Source organism: Squalius cephalus (assembly GCF_949319135.1).
Source record: "Squalius cephalus genome assembly, chromosome: 11".
NCBI classification, from domain to species: Eukaryota; Metazoa; Chordata; class Actinopteri; order Cypriniformes; family Leuciscidae; genus Squalius; species Squalius cephalus.
Window position 1 is genome coordinate 37,478,915 of NC_137132.1, and position 11,370 is coordinate 37,490,284.

The following is an 11,370-nucleotide window of genomic DNA, read 5'->3' on the forward strand; positions in this document are numbered from 1 at the left end:
AGAATAGAAAGTTCAAAAGAACAGAATTTACCTTAAATAGAAATCTTAAGTAACATTATGAATGTCTTTAGTCACTTTTGATCAGTTTAATGAATCCCTGATGAATAAAAGTATTAATTTTGTTCTTTAAATAAAAGGTTAAACTTGCCTGTAGTTGACCCCAAAACTAATGATTCGCAGGTCCAGACTTGCAGATGTTTCCAGAAGTTCTGCACTGGTTTGGTGGAGCAGCTCTAGATGTGTGTGACGTGAAGCAGAAGCTGATCAAAATAAAAACAGGAGATGCAAGGATTCGTTTTCTTAACCGCTTTAAAATGGCCTTTTTGCTCACTTTTACACAGAACATGTAAAGTACAGCGAGACAATGGACCCCTATCACATACTTCAGTCATCAGCATCCTAAATCCTGCAAAGTTTTTTTTTATATATATTTTTTTTTTATGTATGTACATTATACATTATACATGTACATTATACATATCTTGTATTATATTACCTTTGCATCAAATTACAAGACTAGTTACTCTCTCTGACTGCCTTTATCAGTCTCTCTCTCTTTTTGAAAGTTGTGAAAACACTATTGTGGAGTTTTTCTTTTGCTATTTGAGCAAATGGGAACTTGAAAACTGTATTTAATGTAGTCTCTCATTCACCACTATAGAAGTTTACCCAACTATGACGACTTGTGCTTCTGAGAAACGCGGAAATGTAAAAAGGGTCGATATATATCATTGGACTAGCCTTTCAGATCCACCCGTCTGGCCCTCTAAATGTCCGTGTTAAAGAGCACAGAGTTCAGTCCTCCAGTGAAGATGATTGCTCCTCCTTCATCTTTAACTTGTGCTGCTCGATAGGAATCTTGGTGAATTTGTTGGTGATCAAATATTCTACTATACTCTCCATAAAACCCTTGTGCGTCCTTATGGACATTTCTGTCTTTTCCAGTTTTGGTTTTCTTGATCATTTTACCTGTATTAATGCCAACTGCATACATTTTGGCACAGGTGTGTATTTTTATTGGATTTTTAGTATTTCACCCCCATTTCCTTTAATTAATCAATTTTTCACTAGTAACACAAAATAGTTCAATTTAAGATCTTAATGACAAAAAATGTCCCCATTGAAACCCATTAAAACAGCTTTTTTCAGTCCCAGCCAACGTAAAAATGCTGCAATCTTTGTTAATAGGCTTTCATTCTGATGGCAAGGCTTACAATTTTAAATTTGTACTTTATTTTACCAGATGGTGCCATTTTCTCAGGTTTGGCATGTAAAGCAAAAACTCTTGTTTTCTGCATCTGCATATTATAGAGCCAATTGGATAAATTCTGCAGCTATAATTGTGTGTGTGTGTTGGTATGCGTGTAATAAATAAATAGTGTGTGTAATATTTGAGAGAAAACGTCTCCGGTTACTGTTGTAGCCTCGGCTCTCTGAGATACAGGAACGTGACAGAAGCTGAGCTACGTGATAAAGGAAACCGAGGTTACAACAGTAACCGGAGACGTTCCCTTTCGAGAGCGGTCACTTCTCACATATACTGTAAGTATACACACAGACACTTGAGATGCCAAAGACGGCACGTCCAACTTGTAAAATCTGGCGAAAGTGTTCTGTAAAGACCAGCCAGCAAGCCGAAGCAAGGGCAAGAAGAAAAGCAGTTTTGAGAGAGAGCTCCCAACAGCGACAGAATCCAAGGGCTCGAACGGGGCAGAGAGAGAGAGCGTGGGGGGCGTGGGGGATCTCCTCGCCCCCTGAGAAAGCTGGCCACCAGTGCATGCCTTCCGATCGATTGCTCGTGAACCAGGGAACAAAACTAGGCACACATAAACTTTTAGCGTTGACGATAGGCTCCCGTTATCCAACCTGTGCTGCAGGAAACGTAAAACTTCCGACATGGGACAGCTCGCCGGGTCGATATCGTTATCACAACACCATTTCACAAACTCTCCCCATTTCAGAGTGTAAAGGCGCCTTGTGGAAGGAGACTCTGCGAGTGTGTCCAGCTCATGAGAAGGTAGTGCACCTGGCCTCTCTAAGGTCCCTGAAGCAGCCACGCATGACGACTCCACAACAGGAGGAGCCTTGAACTGGAGGGAATACCCGCATTGAATTATATCCGGCAGCCAACGCGATCTGCCTGGAATAGCTCTCCACGCGTATAAGAAATGAGATAGCGGCCAAATCTCTGGTCGCCGACGCTGGGGGGGAAACGGCTGGTGACGGATGAGCTGGCTGCTGTGTGAATGTTCGATTAGGAATGTTGGCAACCCGGTGGCGATGGGAGGTCATAACAAGCAACACAGGCCTTGTCCCAAATGGCACCCTAAGCACTTGTGGTCTTCCTATGAGTCCGCACTTTCGTGACGTAATGCCACTTTGACTGTCGGGAAGAGCTCGGCAAAAGTGCGCATTGAGGGTGCGTATCGACCACAAACGGGGCGCTCGCGAGCACCCTCCTGAGGCCTAAAATGACAAATGAGACACCCTATGGTCTTACGGACTTAACGGACACGCGGCAGCCATTGTAAGTCCACAAGACTGAAAGTGCATATGAAGTGTGCCATTTGGGACAGGGCCGCAGTATTGATAGGATGAGGAGGAAACAGCGCACCTCGCTGTGGGCTTCCACTATGTCCATGTGGGAAAAGGAGGCCTTTGAAGCGGCATGGGCGCGCGCCGACTGGGGTGCACACCACGACTTTACCACATGCTCATGGATGTCCGGGAAAAACGGCATCCTCCTCCTAGAAGCAGTTTGGCGGCCCGTCTGGAGGTACGAGGAGTGTAGCTTACTCCTGGTGGGCTCATCCGGAGCGCTCCAGGCGAGGTCCAGCGCCGTAACCGCCTTCTCAAGAAGCCTGACGAGCTCCTCCTGGGCCTTCTGTGTCGGGGCGCTCCGGCTGGAGGAGGGCGGAAGCTCTCGTCAGAGAAATGGACTGGGGAATGGAGCGACAACAGGGGACGACGGGTTCGATGGGACACGCACAAATCCTGCAGAAAGTAGCCATCGGATGTGGTTAAGAAGAAATTTTTTTAGGTGCTTCTTCAACGATGGCAGCGTGAAGGAAAAGATTCTGACGTTGTTGTTGCCCCTCTGCATTTTATACCGCCTGAAGGCTCGACGGTATTTGCATAGTCGCGACAATTGGCCAGTTAATTCACTGGCGTTATCCTATAAGGTTTCAGGATTTCTAAACAGGGGAAGAGTTCCCACAGCGTATCTGGATACGCAATGACGAAGTGACCACTTTTGAAAGGGAGCTATATTGCAAATCACAAATCCAACCACTGTGTACCAGCGGAGCTTTGCTGGCATCTAATGGGGAAAATCTGGTACTGCGCCCAAACTAAGTAAGTAAGTAAATAAAGTTTATTTATAAAGCGCTTTTCACAGATAAAATCACAAAGTGCTGTACAAGAGAATAGGTAAAACAAACAATATAAAAATGTAAATACACATGTAAAATTAAAGTGACACTAGTGAAAACCCATCAACCAAAAGCTTTCCTAAATAAACATGTTTTCAGATCCTTTTTAAAAGAGACAACAGAGTCTGCCAGACGCATGGACAGGGGCAGGGCGTTCCACAGTCTGGGGACAACAGACTGAAAAGACAGGTCCCCTCGGGTCTTATAACGAGTCTTAGGGACTACAAGCAGGTTCTGGCCAGAGGACCGAAGAGTGCGGCCAGAGGAATACGGCTTCAAAAGGTCCGGGATGTACTGTGGGGCCTGACCGTTTAAAGGTAGGGTAGGTAGGAATTTTATAAAAAACTTTTTCCAAATTTGTTTAAACTTTCTATATATATCAATACATAATTAAAATGTAAGTACTCTGAAAAAAAAGAGTATAAAAATCGAGTGACTCTAGACCGTTTAATCTGCATTAAACTCAGCTCATTATTTCCATTCGGGACGAAACAAAGGATTGGCTTAGGCAACTGTCACTCTCTCGCAACCATGGCAACCACCCTTTTGCCACACAGGATCTGCCCACTTGCGCGCACCCGTTTGATTTGAGGAATTCAAGAGGCACGGAACCTAGGAATAGGAGATGCAAAACTCGACGCAGGTCCTCTTGTCCAAGAAGTGCTCCTTGCCCTGCACTTCGACCACCCCGTCCTCGGCCTCTACTTCCTCGGACCCTAGTTGCACGGCCTCTTGCACGACCTCCTCTGCTTCGCCCTCGACCCCGGACCTGTCCTCGAGCTGACGATGCGGTACTTGTCTCTGGAGTGTAGTCCTCATCAGAGTCAACAATGCTTTCATCATGGAAACTCTTACATGCAGAACACCATATATGTTATGAATCTTACACGAAATTCATCTTCATCACAGTGTAACTGATGGTAATGGAAAAACGTGTATCAATGCAACCTGTTTTTAGCTTTGCCTTATAGATATAACTAGCTCGTTAGCGAATCAAAAAAAATATATTTTAAACTTTACCAATATCAATATGCTAGCTTGATAGTGAGTACTAAAATACATCTTATTTGTTTATATTCATAATGATAAAGTTAGATTTTTTTATTACATGTGATTCTGACATGATGTCACTACATGCACTGCGCTCCTTCCTCTCCACTCGTCTCAGGTAAATAATGCTTCTTCCAGCTCAGCGGTCGGAGAAACACATTTTTCATGTGTTTTGGGGGCGTGGCTTTGGAAGGAGCCCAGAAGGGAGGGGGTGGAGTGAATGGAAATAATGAGCTGTCTTTAAAGCAGTCGTGAGAGGTCTACAGACACTCGATTTTTTATACTTTCTTTTTCAGAGTACTTACATTTTAATTATGTATTGATATATAAATAAAGTTTAAACAAATTTGGAAAAGAAGTTTTTTAGACAATTCCTACCTACCCTACCTTTAAGGCTCTGAAAGTCAGCACTAAAATCTTAAAATCAATCCTGAATTTTACAGGGAGCCAATGGAGAGCCGACAAGACTGGAGTGATATGAGACCTTCTGGGGGGACCAGTTAGAAGTCTAGCAGCAGAATTATGAACCATTTGCAGTTTGTTCAGAGCAGACTTATTCAGACAGGTAAAGACAGAGTTGCAGTAGTCAAGTCGAAAGCATGAATTATCATTTCCAGATCCTTCTTTGACAACATTTTGCGAATTTTAGAGATGTTCCTAAGATGATAAAAGCAATTTCGGACGAGCTGTTTTGAGTGTATCTCCATAGACATGGCCTGGTCAAACACAATCCCCAGGTTTCTGAGGCTGGATTTGACAGAGGAGCCCAGAGAGCCAAGGTGCTGTTTGATCAGCGGGATCTTATGGTCTGGAGCAAAGATCAGCGTTTCAGTCTTGATTGAATTTATCTGCAAGTAGTTAGTGGCCAGCCAGTCTTTGATGGAGGACAGAGACAAACGATGGAACTCAGCATCATTGAAAGAACAATACAACTGGACATCGTCGGCATAGAAATTATATGATACATCCTTGAAACAACCGATAATTTGACCAAGTGGCAAAATGTACAGTAAAAACAAAATAGTCTAAAGTTCTAAAGCTCACTAAAAAAGCAATTTTTTTTTAGATATAAACCTCAAACTTGGAACACTTGTTTAGATATATGGCTTTGGTTTTCTAGCAGTTTTTGAGTTCAACATGTTTTATTAAATATATGTTTTATATAAAATAAATGTTCATAAATCATTTTCATAAACTTAAACCTCTATACATTTTTGTTTCACTTTTTTAACTTTTGTTTTTTACTTCAACAAAAGCCGATCGGCGAGAGTTGCGCGTGCAGACGGGAGGAGCAGAAAACAGAGACGTGAAGTCGAAGCTCACGTGGTGTTTGCATACTTTATCACAGCTGAAGTGAAATAAATGCAATATTTGTCAAATACACAGAAGTTTGTGATGGTTTTTTTAATAAATAAAACATTAACTGTATATCAAACTAATCTTAACATCTAACTTTACTCCTCCTTAGGCCTAACATTCAACCATTTGAAGTTTGTGTCGAAACCAGTGGAAAATCCTGAAAATGATGGCTAGACAATATCAAGAATACAACAGTCTAGAATAGTCACATGACGTATTGAGTAATCAACTGAACTTCTAACCTTTTCCATTTTTTAATGATTTGAGATCAAAGCTGCTTCTACCTAGTAACAGAAGGGTTTGCATATGAAGAATCAATCAAATTGTAGGGAAATTATGTAATGTATCATGTCATTTTTGCCATGCTACTATTCTATAAAAAAGGTTGTATTCTTTTTGCTGGTGGGATTCTCTCTGAAATATGTCTGATATCCTCCGGCCGTGATTAAAGCATATTCAAAGGCATAGTCTGGAGTCTGTCCAGTTAGTTAGTTAGTGGAACTAGTTACAGGTTATGTGAGACACTAAAGACCTTATTCCCGAGTGATAGTGTTGAAAGGGGGCGAGACGTCGTTGTGAGACTCTTAGGCGGGGTTAGATTGCGGTCAGGTAACTATAATTCTTAGGCATTTTATTTTATGTGGTAAGAATAGCTACTCTTAGGCATCAACCCGAGCGTTCAGAGGTGAACTCAACTGAGAATAATATTTTCAGGTGTCAAGGACACTCGGTTCAACCTAAGTCAGGTGTGTAGGGGAAAACTATACCACCAGTTTCAGGTACGTTTCCATTTAAAACTTTATGTACAGCTTATTACTGATCTGTTTGTCCAAGAATAAAGTTCAACATAAGCCTATAGACCCCTTTTGCGCCGACGTCACAGTTACGTCACGGCGCTAGCTGGAGGCAAACTGGAGGCGGCCAATACAAACCAGCACAGATTCGGCTACATAATAAGGAGCTTAAATTATTATTTTTATTATTAAAAGTCATCTTGTTGTGTTCTTGGGTGCAAGAATCAATGAAAAATGAGTATGCTGTATCTGGAATTTTTATTTCTAGAAAATATTCATATCATTAAAATTGCACCGTAGTGTCACTCTTTACATTGTCGTCTTGGTGCTGGCTAGGCAGAACTGCGGATTGAACCACACAAGTCTTTACATGACCATTCAGCACATATATTATAGGCATCTAAATATATTTATATGTCCTCAGTTTCTCTTTACCCTCGGTTTCTCTATCGGGCAGGTGTAGAAGTCAGGCCACTCAACCGGGGGGTAGCGTTAACGTTTTGCAAATAACAATCGGCGTCCTGGACAGTGAGTGACCTTGCACATTAAGACAAAATCGGATTTTCTCCAGTCATTGTTAAAAAACAAGCTAACAAAACTTGCAAACTAACGTTAGTGAAGCGGCCAGAGAGATCTTTCTGCCTCCAGCTAAGCTCCGCCCACACAAATACGTCACCGTGTTTACCAACTGTAAAAGGGTCTATACTATTTAAAGCTACAATATGTAAAATAAAATTTGCCACTAGGGGTCGCTAACCTCTTCCAATAACAAAGGCGTAGATTGATGACGCAGTGATAAGCGGAATGATGGGACTTGCCGTCATGCTGATGGATCTAATAATGTTTATGTTTTTACCATGACTGTGGTGAAGCAGGACGCGAGTGCTAATGAGAGACAGATCTCAGCGCCACGCGCGAGTCCCGCGGATATAAAGGAACGAGGACATTTCATTCTACCGAACTACATGCAAGTGGTGAATAATACTCACACAGGTCAGTTTATCAGACGAATTAAACTTGTGAGGGAACGCAGCGCTGTTTCACTTGCTCTACACTATCACACTAAACTGCATTTGAGTGTGTTAAAGTTATAATGTTATTCTATGTGTTAGCTTGTTGGCTATATGAGACTAGCTGTAAGCTAGTTTGTCACGGACTAATCAGCTCTCGGCATCTCGAAAACGCCACGGCGATATTGATCCTCGTTTTAGTTCTCCTTTTGTCCCAAAGTCTGCTTGCCATGGTCCATAATGTCTGAACGAAATTACAGCGTGAGCGCGCCGCTAGACGTAACGCAGTTGTCCACGTCTGTCGCCATGGTTACTATGGCAGTACTAGCGGAAACCAGGGATAACGCGGATATTACGTCATTGAGGGCACTATTTAAAATTGTGAATTTCTCTGAATTTACAAATTCTTGGAAACATTTAAGGTAATGGAAGTACACAATTGAAAGAAATATATAGCACTGCGCAAGTGGTTTTTGAATATTTTGATACAAAATTCTTAAATATTGTACCTTTAAATACCAATGTAGTGGGGTCTATGTTTTTTTTATCAGTTTTATTTTGATAAACATGACACAATACACTCACCTAAAGGATTATTAGGAACACCTGTTCAATTTCTTATTAATGCAATTATCTAATCAACCAATCACATGGCAGTTGCTTCAATGCATTTAGGGGTGTGGTCCTGGTCAAGACAATCTCCTGAACTCCAAACTGAATGTCAGAATGGGAAAGAAAGGTGATTTAAGCAATTTTGAGCGTGGCATGGTTGTTGGTGCCAGACGGGCCGGTCTGAGTATTTCACAATCTGCTCAGTTACTGGGATTTTCACGCACAACCATTTCTAGGGTTTACAAAGAATGGTGTGAAAAGGGAAAAACATCCAGTATGCGGCAGTCCTGTGGGCGAAAATGCCTTGTTGATGCTAGAGGACAGAGGAGAATGGGCCGACTGATTCAAGCTGATAGAAGAGCAACTTTGACTGAAATAACCACTCGTTACAACCGAGGTATGCAGCAAAGCATTTGTGAAGCCACAACACGCACAACCTTGAGGCGGATGGGCTACAACAGCAGAAGACCCCACCGGGTACCACTCATCTCCACTACAAATAGGAAAAAGAGGCTACAATTTGCACGAGCTCACCAAAATTGGACAGTTGAAGACTGGAAAAATGTTGCCTGGTCTGATGAGTCTCGATTTCTGTTGAGACATTCAGATGGTAGAGTCAGAATTTGTCGTAAACAGAATGAGAACATGGATCCATCATGCCTTGTTACCACTGTGCAGGCTGGTGGTGGTGGTGTAATGGTGTGGGGGATGTTTTCTTGGCACACTTTAGGCCCCTTAGTGCCAATTGGGCATCGTTTAAATGCCACGGCCTACCTGAGCATTGTTTCTGACCATGTCCATCCCTTTATGCCCACCATGTACCCATCCTCTGATGGCTACTTCCAGCAGGATAATGCACCATGTCACAAAGCTCGAATCATTTCAAATTTTTTTCTTGAACATGACAATGAGTTCACTGTACTAAAATGGCCCCCACAGTCACCAGATCTCAACCCAATAGAGCATCTTTGGGATGTGGTGGAACGGGAGCTTCGTGCCCTGGATGTGGATCCCACAAATCTCCATCAACTGCAAGATGCTATCCTATCAATATGGGCCAACATTTCTAAAGAATGCTTTCAGCACCTTGTTGAATCAATGCCACGTAGAATTAAGGCAGTTCTGAAGGCGAAAGGGGGTCAAACACAGTATTAGTATGGTGTTTCTAATAATCCTTTAGGTGAGTGTATAATACCACGACTACATGAAAATAGATTTTACTGTTATAAAAACAGATTTGTGAACATTAGTGGAACTGAAGGTGTGAGAATAAACACGAAACACACGTGATCATGGATCGCTTTGGATGAAAGTGTCTGCTAAATGAAGAAATGTAAATGTAAATGATGAAGATGATGATGATGAAGGTAAGATCCAGTGTCTCTGATGAAGGACGTGATGATGACACTGGAGCAGATCTGCAGATATATATATATATATGATATAGATACTATACTACGCGATCTGAATGAACAGACTGAATTGTTCAAATCATTTGCACACACTTCTGTTGCTGTTGTAAATTGCATTGAGCAGTGCGAGCCCTCCTCTGTCTGACCCGCGGCAGTGTGTGTGTGTGTGTGTGTGGACTGAAGGAGGCGTGGCAGTGCTGTAGTGTTTCAGAAAGCACAGGTGACCCGGCTCTGTTGACCTCTGCTCCCCGTCAGCATCTCTGCTGTCTCAGTTCATCTGATTCCCTGCGCCTGAGCTCTCGGCCCATGTGACCCGACTCGGCCAATCAGTGCGCCCGACGCCAGAGCCTCTGATCTTCACTGTCTGCTGCTGTAGATTATCAGTCTGACTGCACACTCTTGCGTGTTTAATCTGAGCAGTTTTGTTTGTTACTCCCTGAACCTGCAGCATGTTTGATGTGAAATCTTAACAGCAAAACCGTAAGACTGAGGTGGTACCGTGGGATCAGATGATAATGCCATACTGTATTCATGTAGGCTACTTAGAAGAATATATCTGAAAAACATGGTATTAATGAGATCTCAAATTTATCACAACCACAGATTTATGATTATAACTTTGATTCTGCGTGTTTAAACAAACACGTGTGATGATGAACCTCTCAGACGCTCTATTCTTCTCTGTTCTATTCTTGTCTGGTTCAGTGAATGAATCTCAAACAACACATTTCACATGAGAGTGAGTAACAGCTAGACTCTGGCTTCAGTCGACACACGGAGTACGACGAGTGTTTGAGACGCTGAGCACATTCCCATGAATCCGTGTGTGTCGTATGATGAGAAAAGCACGTGTGTCTTTATGAACGTGTGGATTCTCTCTCCTCCCACAGTCCTTTGCGGCTCAGCGTTTCACACTGACATTCAAGGCAGACTGTTATATAATATGTGTGTGTGCGCTCTTGGGTCGAGACAGCATGCGTGTGTGATCTCAGATATCAGAGTTTTGATCAACAACAAAAACACTGAGGTCCCTTGCAGCGTTTCCTGATGGTTTACTTCAACTGATCTGGGTTTGATTCATTTCAAATGTACTATACGGGAAACAAATATGAGCCCCGCCTCCACTCACTCACTCAGCTCAGAGATCCACTGGTTGACGATCACACGTTGATCTGATTGGTTACAGGGTAGTTTGTGACGTCAGAAACACCAGCGATTTCAAAGCGTGTTTTTGAGACTGTCTTTGGTTCACTGCAGTTTTGAGGAGGAAATACTCAGCAATGCTGTCGACTTATGAATTTACACATGCTTTGTCTTAAAGCACATTAAAAACACCACATAGACACATAAACAACATTAAAAGCTGGATTTTCACCTCATGATTTGATCAAAAACAAGAGGTCTATGACACCTGGAGAAAGGCCAGCATCGGTCAGCGACACGCTAGCATATAAATAGCATTTACTGCAAGGAAATATAAATAACCATTAATGAGGTAAAAATTAGCCCAGTATTTAATCAAAATGAGCTAAATTTGGGTTAAATTTTTCAAACCAACCTGCTGGGTAAAATGTGTAATCCATCGTGCTGGGTTACTTTAACCCAGCATGTGTTATGTCCAGCGCCGGGCTTGCCAAATGGGTTGTTTTTAACCCAACCATTTTAGAGTGAAAATAGGCTTCCTCTCATGCTGAAATGATTG

The 11,370-nt window shown here is 42.3% G+C and overlaps 1 protein-coding gene across 1 annotated transcript in view; it reads right to left on the bottom strand.

The window, feature by feature from the left end:
• Nucleotides 1-11,370, bottom strand: part of dnajc30b (DnaJ (Hsp40) homolog, subfamily C, member 30b) — a 354,582-nt gene that overhangs the window by 309,334 nt on the left and 33,878 nt on the right. The gene's annotated exons all lie outside the window — the stretch shown is intronic.